The 14,296-nt window shown below is 52.4% G+C and overlaps 1 protein-coding gene across 8 annotated transcripts in view; it reads left to right on the top strand.

The window, feature by feature from the left end:
• HRAS (HRas proto-oncogene, GTPase) overlaps nucleotides 1-2,402 on the top strand; it is a 74,657-nt gene extending 72,255 nt beyond the window's left edge. For 6 of the 8 annotated variants that reach the window (XM_037899554.2, XM_043549909.1, XM_037899558.2 and 3 more), the window contains one exon: nucleotides 2,126-2,402. The gene's annotated coding sequence lies outside the window, so the exon portion shown is untranslated. Of the gene's footprint in view, nucleotides 1-237 lie in introns of all 8 variants that reach the window. The other 2 variants (XM_043549906.1, XM_043549907.1) reach the window with 2 other exon arrangements.
• The last annotated feature ends 11,894 nt before the right edge of the window (nucleotides 2,403-14,296 follow it).

Genomic DNA, 14,296 nt, shown 5'->3' with positions numbered 1-14,296 from the left:
GCCAGAGCTGCATGTCTGGCTTTCCTTTTTTTAAAAACTTTTGATTAAGTAAAAGGGTCCTGGGGAATCCGGCCCCGGATGGCAGTGAGCAAAGGCTGCTATCAGCTCTCTGGCGGCCAGCATGGAATGAGCATGGTGGCTTTAGTTCACGTCACCCAAACTACCCTGCAGCAGTGTCAGCAGAGAGAGCAAGGGCTGAATGAGTCAGGGAAATTGAAGTAGCCTCTTTCCCCGAAGGGCTGGGGTTGAAGTGTGCTAGTCAGGGAAGCTTGCACTGCTGCTGCCCCGATGAGCCTTTTCCCTGGATAATAGAGGACGCCAGACGCCAGAGCTGTTCTTCCATCTCCTTTAACAGGTACTGAATTCCCAGGGGAAAAGCTGGGGTTATCCAGTTCCAGGAACTCTGCTAAAGGGGGCTAGTTGAATGGGCGGCAGCTGTCTTCCTCCATTGCATCTTGACACACAGCGTCTGGCAAGGCTGTGAGCTCCGCAGAGCTCTTCCCCAAGCCCCCCCTCCTCCCCCCCACATTCTTTCTCTGTAAACAAAAACAGCGGAGCGCCCCGCCCCATGGCTCTCTGCTGAGGGGAGAGTGGATCCTGGATGGGATCTCCCAGTGGGACTGATCCTCGTGCTGGGCCGAGTGCAGCTATTGTTACAGGAGGTTTCCAGATGTTCAGATAATCCAGATGTTCAGAAGCATTTCCTCCGGATGGGGATACGAGTATTGGGGCTCGTTTCCTGCTCTGGCGATGATCGCTTTCAGCTGAAAGCGCGCACACAGCTCCAAACATCTCCTTAAACTACTGTTCCCTTCTCCCTCACCAGGAGGGATTGTGCTGCCGAAGCAGGAGAGGGGCTGGCGTCTATCACTGACATGGACAATCTTTCCAAAGGGGCCTTGAAAATGTTTTGATCTATCTATTCTGTGAGTTACCCACATCCCAGTGGCAATGAAGAGCCTTTACCATTTCCCTGCAGTGACAGAAAACTGACACTTAAATGCCGAGTGGACATCAGAAATCCACACAGTGCTGCAGGGTGTCCGTCCAGCTGTTTCTCTACGCGGAGGAAAGCGGAGCCTCTTTAGCCTTCTTTATTTGCAGTGCAAACCACAATACAGCTTTTAACTGGGAGATCATCTTTCTGACACACTATCCCAAAATGCTCCAGGGAATTGCGTAATCCAGGGCAGCCTCCATGACCAACAGCGGGGGAGTAAAATCAGAGCCGTATTAACAGTGAGCCTTGCAGTCCCCCGTGACGTAGATTGGGGCAGTGCACCTATTTTTATGATGAGTAAACTGAGGTACAGAGAGGTGAAGCGACTTATTCATGGGGCCATGAGTCAATGGCCAAGGAAGGAATTAGAACCTGGGCGCTCAGCTCCCTTTTAGATGCGGTATCTGGTAAAGGGCAAGAGTAGAGGGGGAGTAAAACCAGAAGTGTGGGGAAAAGGGAGGCCAAGGTGTATTGGTGGCTGGGGCCTGGGAGTCGAGATGCCTGGGTTTGATTCCTGACTCTGCTCTTGCCTCACTACGGGACCTGATTTGTCAGAGGTGCTGAGCGCTCAGAATGCCCCCTGAAGCCCAGAGGAGCTGCATGTGCTCAGCGTCTCTTTGGCACCCAGTTGTGAATGTTTTAGCCAGCAACATAAAATGTTTGCCTTCCCAGCGTTGCCTATGTCCCATCAGGGAGAGGGAGATGCTGATATTTTCCCACCTTCATCCAATATGTGGAGATTTGTGGGTGGAACATGCCCTGTCAGGGTGCAACACCAGCATGCTCATCATCGATGTTAAAATGCCCCTTATCCATAAAGGCTGGGGTTTTGAAAGGCACCTAAGGGAGTTAGGTACTCAAATCCCAGCATAAAGCCCCATTCAGCAAAGCGCCTGCTTGCTCTCTTAAGCGCATCTTTAAAGTCAAGCATGCACTTTGCCGAGTGGGGGCCTGAACTCTCAAAAATTAACATGTTCTCTCAACCCCCCACTCCCCAGGCCCCGTGTAACGTTTTGAGTCCCCTCGGCAGGAGGCAGTGGGAGCAGGAGGGCTGGGTAGCGGCTAGCAGAGGGTAGGATAAGAACAGCTGCTGATTCTCGTTCCTCCTCCCCCTTTTCATTTCAGTTGACCAGACCGTGACTTGGAGGGGTTTCCACGGTGCGGCGCAGGCGGACGGCGGTGACACAAAAGAAGCAGCAAATGGATTCGGGGGGGAGTGTGGGGGAGGAGGGAGACGCAGAGGGTATCTTGAGCCCCACACGGACTGTCTCAAACTTCATCAAGGCCTGTGACAAGCAACTTTTTCCCCCCCTCCCCGTCTCCTTTTGCCTCCTCCTCCTCTCCCAGCAACTGTACAAAGCCACAGATTGAATCGCAGTAAATTATTATTTGATGGTCTCAACAAATGGTCTCTGTAGCTCTGTCCTACTTCAGAGGTGGCTGCTGCTGCTGGTTTTTGTGGGTGGAAGGTGTGGGGGTGGGGTGAACTGTTCACTTGATGGGTTGAGGTCCTATTTGCAGACAGCCAGGTTTGAAGATTGGGCAGCCAGCCGATTTGAAGGTGGCTCAGCTGAGCATAGCCCATCTGTTATGGAACCAGTCAGTGGTGGTCCTGGAGATATGGGGTACCTCGATTTTAGAAAAGGACATGTGGTGTGGGGGCCAGTATGACTATCCCTTGGTCTCCAGAGAGAGAAAACCTCTTCAAAGCACCCCACCAGAAAGATCCTACCCAGGGTTACTGCCAGCCTATAGCGGGGAGAGAATAAGGATGGTCATTCTGTGCCCAAATGGGCATGGGTGATTTTCTGGAAAGATGGTTGGGATTTGAAGATTAAAATGTGGAGGTGCTCTGTTTATAGTAGGTCCTGCACTAACTGAAAGTCCCCAATTTCCATGGGTTGGTTTGCTCTGATCATGTTTTGTGAGGTGTATGCTGCTCCGGAGATGGGAAGTTGTCTTTGTAACCACCATCGCTGCTATAATGCTTCTCTCTGTTGCCCAGTAGGAAAAGTCCTGTGAATGTCTTCGCAGGGAGCTGAGATTTGGTCTGGCAGGAGTTCACTGCATGCCTGGGTCTGCCCTCAGAGCGATGGGGGAATGATGCCTGTCAACGTGTGCCATGTGGTATTTCTGTGGGGCTGAGAAAGCTTATATATAAATTGCTGCTCTGCACCTGGTGGGTAGGGAGTGGGGTCGCATTTGATGTGAATTCTAAGCCTGGTGTTTTACTGAGCCAGCACCAGGATTTACTGTGTGTTGCTTTCTGCTGCTGCAATTTGATTTCTCCTCAGTGGGCACTTTCAAACAGTGGGAGCTGTTTCCATTCCCCAAAGTGTCATGTGGGGGGCGGGGGGGGGAAGAGTCATGGGAGAGTAATTGTATATACTGTCAGCTCATCGATTTGGCCACTTTAAACTGCTCTTGCCTGGGATGGGGCTGATTTTGTCCATGTGACTGTTTTGAGATGTTTGTACGTTCTGGAGGCAGGAGGGGGCCCCTCTGCCATAGATGTGTCTGTGTCTGTTCCCTGGTAGCCTCTTCCTTGGCAGCAGCTGGCTAAGTGTGACCCCGCTGGGCATGTATAGCTTGGATCTTGTGGCAGTCACATATATTGCATGTGTATGTAAATCTGTGACTATAGCTAGTGTGGCTAATTGCAGGTGAACCAAGAGCAAAAGGAATCTACTTACTGAACTAAAGCTCCTCGTAGGACCCAAACCAGATGCTCAGCAACCACTGACAAGGTTAAAGGTCAGGGGTCCCCAGGCACTTAATGTGGCTTTATGCTGCAGAGGGTGTTGTAGCTGCTCCAGTGTTGGACAAACCCAAGTGACGCACTGAGAAGTTATTAAATTTTCTCTTTCTCAAAGTGCTTTTATTTAGTTTTCCTGTTCAGCTGCTTGTGTCCCATCCTCCTGGTGCGCCTGCTGGAGCTGCATCTCCTCTGTGATAAAACTGGGTGCGTGCTTTGGGCAGCTGCTGTGTGCGCCCTTTGGGACAGGACCCAGGCAGGGGTGTCTGCCTGCAGTTTGTCAGTGGCCGTGCATCGCTGAGCCAGTCCTCCCAAAGGGGGATTCAGCTGGTGCTACTGATGCACTCAGCAGTGGAGTCAGATGATGATTTCTTAAATTCCATGAGTGCATAAAGACCCCTCTGGGCATTGTGGGGAGGGGGTGAAGTGCTGGTGCTCTTCATGCTCTGCCCACAAAATAAGCTTCACCCATGTGAGTTGCCAGAAGGAGCCATCACGCACTGTGAATTGTGCAGAGCTGTGACCCTCCCCTCACGTGAGGAGTGAAAGGAAACAAGGCTGACATTGGCAGATATGTCTATAGTGCGAAGATAAACCTGCGGCTCTGAGCCTGGGTCAATAGCAGTGTAGACGCTCCAGCCCGAGTCCAAATCTGTATGCTGCTGTTTTCAACTCCACAGCCCAAGCCCAGTGAGCCCGAGCTAACTCACCAGGGCTCTGAGACTCGGTGCCTCAGGCTTTTCTTTGCTGTGTAGACACCCAGTGGTGATCATTTAGGGTATCTGAGATAACTCCTTGCTGAGATGATTGGGGCGGTTGACACCTCTGAGGCCTAAGCACACTCACAGACCTCTCTGCATCTGTTATGCTTGCGTCATGACTTTGAGGTGTTCTTTAAATCTCTAGATTTTTAGGGTTGCAATGTTTTCAAATGAAAGCTGAGATTCGATATTACACTGCAGCAGCTTCAGCGAGGGACCAGTACACCCGACTGATTGACTGAATCTGCGCCCCGTGGGCCCCAGAGTGCTGGGTGCCTTACAAACACAGGCTGTATCCACAAGCATTCAAGACATGTGCTTGCAAAACATGGAGGCATGCACCAGCAAGCTTTAATCTAGCTAGTGCAGCTAAAAATAGCAGTGATGCCATAGCTGCACGGGCTAGCCAATGTACCCCGGAGCCCAGGCAGTATTGTGCTCGGGTAACTAGCCCATGCCATAGCCACTGCCAAAACGTCACTGCTATTTTTAGCTTTGCCTGCTAGCTTTAAGTTAGCACAGTGTCTCTGTCCATTGTATCTGATGATGTCATGGCATCACTTGTGTTCTCATGTGGCTGAGTAGCCCCCTGGGTGAGCAGGAAGGTGGCAGACAGATATCATGTAGGAATACGCAGGCTGCCATTGAAGACTTTGCATGAGATTGGCCTTTTTTGATCCATTTTTCACATCAGCCTTCCTCAAAGTGTTTAAAGCCTTTATTGATAGTTGCTCTCCATTCAGATCTGTCTGGGGCTGTCTTCGAAGTAATCAGTATTTAGGGCGCATGAGGTGAGAATCTGCTTATGGGTGTCTTTGAAGCGTTTTTGTTGTCCCGCTGTTCTTTCCAAGTTTCAGCTCACCAGGGAAAACTTTTTTCAGGGGTCTGTTGTTGCCCAGTCTGACTGTGATCTGTCCATCTAAGCAGAGCTTTGCTGAACATTGCCTCGATGCTGGTTGGTTTTGCCTTTTTTCAGGATGTTAATATTGGAGATTTTGTCCTGCCAGTGGACCTTCCGACTAGAATGAAGACAGGACATGGGAAATATTTCAAGTTGCTTAATGTGTGTTGGTCAACTCTCCATGTTTCACGTCCATATCAAAGGGATGCTAGCACTGCTGCATTGTATATCCTCCATTTTGTTGCCTGTTGGATGGTGTGCCCACATGTGCGGCAATCACCTCCTACCTGCTGTGCAGACACAGCAGCTATGTCCAAGGCCACCTACTGTGAAATGCTTGTAGACTAACCAGACAAGACAGACAAAGGGTGGGAGTGAAAACAGATGTGGAGTGATTCACCCAGGGACACCCAGCAGGTGAGTGGCAGAGCTGGGACTAGAACCCAGGTCTTCCGCGGCCCCAGTGAGTGCCTTAACAACCAGATCATGGTTTGTCTCAAAAGATTGTTCATTCCTCTCTATAAAAGGAAGCCAGTTGCCAGGATTCGGACCAGACTTTGATAAGAAAAGGGAGAGGAAGTGGCGTGTGGTTTCTTAAAATTATTCCCAACCTCTGTATCAAAGGTTTAACCCACCTTCGAAAGAGACGTCCGCTGTCATCAGTGACCAGCCCATGTCAAAGCCCAGGCTGGTGCATGTGCGATGCTCTCTGGCATTTGTGCCAGCTGATGATGTAGGAATCCTGCCCATCAGAGTGAAATCTTACCTGATTTTAAACAAGCACCCCCACCCCCCCCATCCCTCCCTACATGGACAGGACGAGATAAAGCGCCATGTTTCAAAATCAGCTCGAATGGCAAGTGGCTCTGGGAAGTCCCAAATGCAGCTGTCATGGAGTCCTGCAGCTTTGATGCTGGTCACAGGAGCACTCCTCACTCTGGGCTTCCTCCAAAGCCATTTGAAGTCAGTGAGAGTCTTTCTGCCAACGGCTGTGGGCTTTGGATCAGGCCCTGTGCTAGGCACAGACAGTGCAGCATCAGGGAGACAGACTGGAGGCACCACGATCCATCGTTGTCCTACCGAGCAGCCGGTTGGAAGACTTTGTGCTCCTGGAGATGGTGCCCAGCGCGCCAGCCGCTCGTCACATCCCAGCTTGGAGTAAACTGGGGTTCCAGGGAGCGTTGATGGGTGGCTGTCTCCTTATAAAGAGGATGAGTTGGGTCTTACTTCACCTTCTGCCTGTGGGGAATATCATCTGGCTCCGTCTCTCAGCTACAATCCTTCTGGAAATGGAATTGTGCCGAGCTGTGTTGTTTCTGGGTTGGCTTCGCATTTCACGAGGACGCTGGCAATGGCGCCTTTAATTCCCTGCAGGGGAGGGATGGATGGTGGCAGCAGCGCTGGGACTGGGCAGGGGCTGTATGGGATTAAAAAGCAGTGGTGTGTTTCTAGAGCAGAGGAGGGCAAACTACAGCTCGCGGGCCACGTCCTGCCTGGCCCTTGAGCTCGACTCCAGCTCCTCCCCTGCTGTCCCCCATCCCCCACAGTCTCAGCTCGCTGCGCTGCCAGCGCCCTGGCCCAGCGCCACTGCCGGGCAGCGCAGGTGGCATGGCTGGCTCCTGCTGCTCTGAGCGGCATGGTAAGGGGGCGGGGGGGGGCGGGGTTGGATAAAGGGCAGGAGGTCCGGGGGGGCAGTCAAGGGACAGGGAGCAGGGGGCGGTTGGATGGGGCAGAGGTTCTGGGGGCGGGGGGGGGGAATCAGGACGGGGAGCGAGGGGGTTGAATGGGGGGGGACAAGGAGTGGGGGGCGTTGGATGGGGCAGAGGTTCGGGGGGGGGAAATCGGAGCGGGGGGGTTGGATGGGGGCGGGGACAAGGAGTGGGGGGGGTTGGATGGGTCGGAGGTTCTGAGGGGGTGGGAAGTGGGAGGGGGCCAGGCTGTTCGGGGAGGCACAGCCTTCCCTACCTGGCCCTCCATGCAGTTTCGCACCCCTGATGTGGCCCTTGGGCCAAAAAGTTTGCCCATCCCTGTTCTAGAGTGTGTTTTTTTTGTGGTGTCCCAGGTTTGTGAAGCTGGGAGGGAGGCGGGTAAAGAGGGTTTTCTGATCAACTAGGAATTATTCCCCACCACCCCCATGTGCAAAGGGGGAATGATGCACACGCTAGCCCATAATATTGTCTCCACCAAGGCAGCAGGGAATGAGATTGTGGGGCCTTTCCAGGTGCATGAGATGCCTGCATTGTACCCGGTGTTACTGGAAACCCTTAGGTTGCTACAGGCCAAATCAGAGCCTTGCTTCTGTCTCCTCTCTGGAGTGTGAGCAGAGAGACAATCCCAGGGAAATGTGCTCTGGTTTGTTTGGTTCCTGTTTCCCCAACACTGGGGGGCAAGGAGTTGTGGTGCCATTTGCTTTACCCTGCTGATCCTAGGGAGTGGAGGGCAGTGGGGGGTGGGTTCAGAGGGGGGCAAATGCTGCTGCAGAGGGAGGGGTTACCCAAGGAGAGTGAGTTCAAGTTGGAACTCTTGACTTCCTGGATTAGCTTGAGCCCTCAGAAGCCTGACAGACTTGGGTCCCACCTTACAACTCGGTATAGTGTGCAGACCCCTTGGAGAGCAGCTGCAAGGACTTGGGATGGGACGTAGCAAAGTCCACGAAGTCTCCACCCTGCGTGATGGTGCAAGGCATGTATATACTGAAGCAGCTCTGTGCATCAGCCAGAGGCACCTGGGAACCTGCCTCTCTGCTGGACTGGGTAGCCTCGACTCATCCTCCTCTTCTTGCCTGTGGAAGCCTAGCTCATGGCTGTATCCCAGGAATTGCTAGGTGCAGGGAATCCTGTGGCCATGTGACACAGAGATTGTTGCTGTATCTGAACCACAGATTAAACTGGCCCGGTGTGCGACGTCCTGGTCGTATTGGCAGGCAGGTGGCCCTTGGGATTGCTTACTCCAGGGCTGTGTTGCTCAGGCTGGTGTGCAGCAAGGCTCGCTGTTAGAACAAGACTGGCCACAACAGGAAGGCTTAGACCGCAGTCCAAGGTGGGCCCAGCCTGAGCTGTGGTGCTCACAGGCTGTATATCTTACAGCCCTGCAGTGAGAATGCCCTGCCCTGGCCCCTCTGGCTTTGGACCTGGCTTCTGTGAGCTGTGGTGTTCCTGTGGAGTGTAGCTGCGGTTGTGAGATAGGGGCATAGACGGACAGTTGCTCAGCCTGGTGATCTGTATCAGGGTGTGTGCTGGAGGAAGGGTGGTCGCATCATACAGAGGGGAGACAGGTGACGAGCTGCACTTTGGTGAATTACAGGCTGCTGTGACTCAGAGGAAAGCTCTCACAGAGCTTATATCATCTGAGTCTGCAGCTGGTTACTGGCAGGAGACGTGGGGAGCCTGTGGGTTTGGGACCCTTTCTTCTTGCAACCAGTGAACTACAGTGGCTTCACTTACACCTCGGGGAGGTATCTCCGTCACCTTAGTGTGCGCAGGCCTGACACGCACGGACAGAACAGATTGTGGAAAAGCACTTTGACTCCAGATTTCATCTCTAGCTGTGGGAGAGTCTGATTGATCTTTTGAGCTGGGATGGTTATTGAACTGGGACAAAGTCCCCTCTCCAGTGCAGTCCTGAGGCAAGAGGAAGGGCAGCGACAGGAAACGCACGCGCACTCGCTTCTGGTGCAGCTTGCTGCTCTGTGGAACGATCTGATCTAATGTCAGAGCCCCTCTGTAGCTACAAGCTGCTTTGCGCTCAGCACCTGCTCAGACGCTAACTGATGGCACCTTAGCAGGTAAATCCATCCAGCACAAAAGACAAGGCCGAAGAACAGTGCATTTCCCAGTGTTTGTGTGCCATGCCCAGTGGCCCCAGGCAAGCCAGCCCCAGGCAGGAGCATGCACCCTGGGCCTGTTTGGCTGAGACTTGCTTTCAGCAGGGTTGCCTGCCAGGTTGGTTGTTGGCATGATGACAGCGTCTAGAGGCTGCAACTGAGATCAGATCTCCATTGTCCATGCCCAGTGTGAGAGACGAGCCCTGTCCCAAAGAGCTCACAAGAGCAGGGAAGGAGGGGGATGCCCAGGCCAAGCCCAAATGCTCAGTGCTTCGTCTGTGGCAGCAGGGAGCATCCCATCCTGCTCTGGCAAAGAGCTGGTGGCTAGGAGGTCCCAGCCTGAGAAGCAGAGACCAATACTGAGTCCGAACTGAGGTGCTCCCTCCATGCAGCCTTTAAAAGGCTTCTTTACCAGCATCCCTCTCCCAGACCTCTGTGTGCCTCTGCAGTGCCCCCTTCTGCCTATTGACTGACTCCTGCTGTGCCACGTGTCCTCCTGCCCTTCGCAGGGTTCGAGCAGGCTGCGGAAGCCAATGACACTGCGACCTATTCTGGCCACGTGGACCGGGACACAGAACTGCCCTTCCTTTCCCTGCCGCAGCCCAGCCTCTGGAGCCTGACATAGCCCAAAGCTTTGCTTTCTATCTTGGCTCCACTCCAGACTCCACTTAGCATCAATTATTGAGTGCTGACTCATTGAGCTGTGAGGGTGGACGGCAGCAGTCAATAAGCTCATAGCAACCGTGGGCTGGGCAGGCCGAGGTGGCGAGGGCTGATGGGGATCAGCCGCATTTGGTTCTGCTACTGCCATGTCCCAGACTGCAGGGAGCCTATGAGAGACGCACTGAGACTCATCGTCAAGGTAAGACCCGACCTCTCATGTCTGTTCTGTTTCTCCTCATTGCTGAGGCCTCTGGTGGGAACCACGCCAGGAACCCTGGAGTGCTCCGGCCAGTATAGGGGATGGCTCTTTCCCAGAGCTGGAGCAGGGAACTGAGGCACCAATTGCAATAGCATGGAACGTGCCTCTGTTGGCCAACTGCAGTTGAACACTGGGCTCTAGCAGAGTTTGACCCCTAGCACGGGCAGGGCCTGTGTGCCTGGGAGCTTTCTCCCTGCAGCAGCTTACTTAGGAGGGGGAGACTTTACAATCTAAACCTAGGGTGGCTGAGGCTATTTCCTGCAGCCTTTCCCAGGGTGGCTAACACCTGGGACAGCAGGACCTGGGCCTAGGCTTTCATGAGAGCTCTGCACCGAGCAGCTCCCATTGAGAGGATGGAGGATCCCAACCAAAGTTGAGAACCATGGGAGCTCTGCTTCTTTGATAGTCTGGCTCCTACAAAACATAGGGCACCAATGTTTTTACAGTGTGGATCTGCTCTGTGCTGACAGCTGCTCTCCTGAGCTGGACTTGGCTCAGAGCTCCAGGAGCTTACCCCTGCTCTTACAGCTCCCACAAGCTTTTTAATAGGCACAGCGGGTCTGGATCTCTTCAGAAGAGCGAGCTAAGGCACTAAGGAATAGGACTGGACAAGCCAGTTGTGTTTTGAGAGTGGCTGGGGCTTGTTCCATGAGGCCTTCATTGGTGGTTGTGTCCTCCCCTCTTAAAGGGCAGGACTCAGACCTAAAGCTCACTCATGCATCAACACTACAGGGGTCACCAGTCCTCTAGTACAAGGGCTCCCATTGTGTGTATGTGTGGGGGGTGCCATAGAGGGACCTCTTCCCCTGCCATTCCCATATTGCTAAAAGGGAGGGGGTGGAGAACTAGTGCACTAAATGGCCAGCACCTGACTGGAAGGAGGAGCATGGTAATGGGGAACAGGACAGGGGTTTTGTGCAGGGGTCAGTGGTGCCATGTGAAAGGGCATGGAATAGTGCTGGGAGCTAGTGCATCAGAGAGGGCTTAGTGTGGATGTGGTGCCATCTGTTGGCTATAGTCTTGCACAGCATTCTGCAGTTTACCCTAGAGCAGTGGCTCTCAACCTTTCCAGATTACTGTACCACTTCCAGGAGTCTGATTTGTCTTATGTGCCCCCACGTTTTACCTGACTTGAGAAGTACTTGGTTTTTTGCAAGCAAACGTCACAACAAAGTGTTACTGAAAATGGCTTACTTTCTCATCTTTGCCATGGAGTATAAAGTCATTGTATGAAGTTTTAGTTTGTACTGACTTCACTAGTGCTTTTTATGTAGCCTGTTATAAAACTAGACAAATATCTAGATGAGCTGATGTACCTCTGGTTGAGAACCACAGCCCTAGAGCATGGGTTTTCAATCCGTGCCTACATGTGTGACATTATCTGTTTGTCAGGGAGGGGCTGCTGGCTGTGTGATATTTGCCTCCTTCCTGCCCCTGGCTGACTGCAGGCCTTGGGGGTACAACGTGAGCAGTTCTGGGCCTGAAGCAGCCATGTCACACTCAGAGGGGAGGAGAAACAAAAGGGAGCTGTGAGTGTCTATTGCACATCACAGCTTCAATGGCTCAGCTGTAGGGAGGTATAACCTGAGAATGCCAGTAGGCTTGGTGGGGGCCTAAGGAGGAGAAAACCCTTCATTACTAGGGTCTAATATACATCTCAGCCTTTTTTAGGTGTCTGGCTACAGCTGCTTGGTGGTTTCTTTGAAAAGTGGGGCATTGTGGTTGTGCCTCTAAGGCTGGTCCACAGCGGTTGCAATGAATGGCTCCCACCCAGCATCCTGTTCTATTGATTTGTTTCCTCTTCCTTGCCAGGGCCTGGGCCATGACCAAACCTGCTGGCAATTTCTGTTTAGAGCCACATTGACCTTCCAGAGGGGCAGCTCTAGGCCTGCACTTCTGTGCTTTTCTCCCACTGTGCCACATGGATGGCAAGGTTAATTTTTTTAGTCATTTGAAACCTGTAATGAGAGTGGTGGCTCAGGTGTGAAATGGTTGATTTAATGGGTCTAGCTGCAGTCAAAGGGGGGGGTTAGAGACCTTAGTAATAGCACTCGTCTGAGATAATTATGCTCTAAGCAGTATCGGATGCCTTTGGCAGCAGCATTCATTCCCTGCTCTTACCATCTGGGGAATATGCAGCTACTAGGATTTGAGGCTACTGCCTGAGCGGGAACAAACAGACTTAAGGTAGGTCGACACTACATGTGGAGAGTGCAGATTCCAGCTCGAGGAGACTTAGCCACACACCACTCTGCTTGAGCTAGCAGAAATGGAGCTGCAGCAGGCGGGGGCTCAGCACCCTGAACGTGGTACATAGTCCAGGGCTGGAATATACACCTTCCCCTGCCCTGGCAGTCATACCCTTAAAGGAAGAAGGTGGGATTGGCAGAAGCCCTATACTAAGTTAGGCAGACCAGTTCCATTGGGGTTTGCACCACTTTGGAAAAGCCCACCTCCTTCGTTACATACTCTGGGGAGCTGCTCCACTGGGGATGAGAGTTAAGGAAGGTGGCAGTGGTAGGCTAGCCCTGCAGTGCCTCGTGTCACGCTAGTGTGTCTCTAACCCTTGATCGCTGCATTGTGGGGAGAGGCAGGGCAGCCATGCCCTAACCCTCTGTCATGATACTAGACTCCATAAGCCAGGCTGAGCAGTAAGCGCCGTTCCCCCTCTAGCTGACCTCTGCATTTAAACAGACTCCTGTTTCAGCTCCTCCTTGCTCCAAAGAATCTCTAGTGGCAGCCAGTGATGTGACCTTGTCTAGGCCAAGCCCTGTTAGAGAAGAGTGGAAGGGGCTAGGCCCCCATACTGCAAAGGGCACAGGCCTGAGTTCAGCTTTGCCTCCTGGTGAGGGGTTTTTTTTTTCCCCCCTTGTTCCCTTCCCCCTGTCCCTGGGAGCCTGATAGAGAGCAGCAGTGCTTCCCAAGGTGCTGGACAGCTCTTTCAGAGCAAGGCCTTGCCCTTTTTCTGATCAGGAGACTTCTACAGCTCCTGGGGGGAAGATAGCAAACTTCAATATTTTATTCTACAGCTCTTTTATTTTAAGTGCTGCTTTGAGCTCCCTTTGACTTGGTTTTGTCTACTCACTTTCTGCTGTTGACAGCCTTCATGTGAAGACTCCCCCAGGGCCTTGCGGCTAGTGTACCCACCCATTAACAGGTCTGATAGTCACTGCTGCAATAACCTACAGTGGAGGATGCCAGATGACTGGCACAAGCCCCTTCCCCCTTATGTTTAATAGAACTGTGCTCACATGATTCTGTTCCTTCTGCAGATGTTGCACAGAGCTGCTATGTTAACTGCCTTGGAGCTAGGCCTGTGCTTTGAGGGCTAGTGCTGCAACCTAGAGAGGAAAGCCAGTATTAACACTAGGCAAAAATCCCAAATAACCTCTCTATATTAACCTGACCCATGGCTGAGGATCCAGCAGGGGAAGGGAAGCTGCAGTCGGAACCAAAGGCAGGGGAGGAAATCCACCTAGCAGAGAAGGGTATGTTCCATCAGGAAGGGGAAGCTGGGCTAGGTCAGTAGGCGAGCAGCAGGGAAAAACATGGTAGATAAATTCTCTCTCCTCACGTGGGCTGATCAGACTGAAAGTGTTTTTTAAAAAAGAATTTTTCCCCTAGGGGAGGTTAAGGTGCTTCCAGGATCTGCCTTTGCTTCTGAAGTACAACAGGAAGTTAATACAGCACTGTAATGCACTGCCCAGCTGAATGGGGCCTCTCTGCATCATTTCCCATTGATGTCACAATCAAGTCTGTTATAATCCAGCAGTGAAAAGGGTTTAAGTACTTCATTTTAAAGGTAGCACTGGTGCAGGAAGATGAATGCTGCCCACAGTTTGCTTAAAAACTGACAGTACAAGCCCCCTCGTCTCCTTTAATACAGAGATGTGGCATGGGGAAGTTGCAGGGCCTGCAATTCATAACATCGCAAACTGGGCTACAGCTGGTTTGAGACAGTCTAACAGCTCCAGCCTCCTAGTTTCTACAGCTTCATGCTCTAGGGCTGTATTGTTTAATTTACAGCAGAAGTATGTGTAATCTGAAGTTACCAGGCCCCTGTACTAGAACTTCAGGCTTTGTGCACAGCTCTAACGGGATCATTCCTTTTAGCTAAGCCTAGCCCTTGACTTC

Source organism: Chelonia mydas, chromosome 6 (genome assembly GCF_015237465.2).
Source record: "Chelonia mydas isolate rCheMyd1 chromosome 6, rCheMyd1.pri.v2, whole genome shotgun sequence".
NCBI classification, from domain to species: domain Eukaryota; kingdom Metazoa; phylum Chordata; order Testudines; family Cheloniidae; genus Chelonia; species Chelonia mydas.
This window is presented reverse-complemented; position numbering and strand designations above follow the sequence as displayed.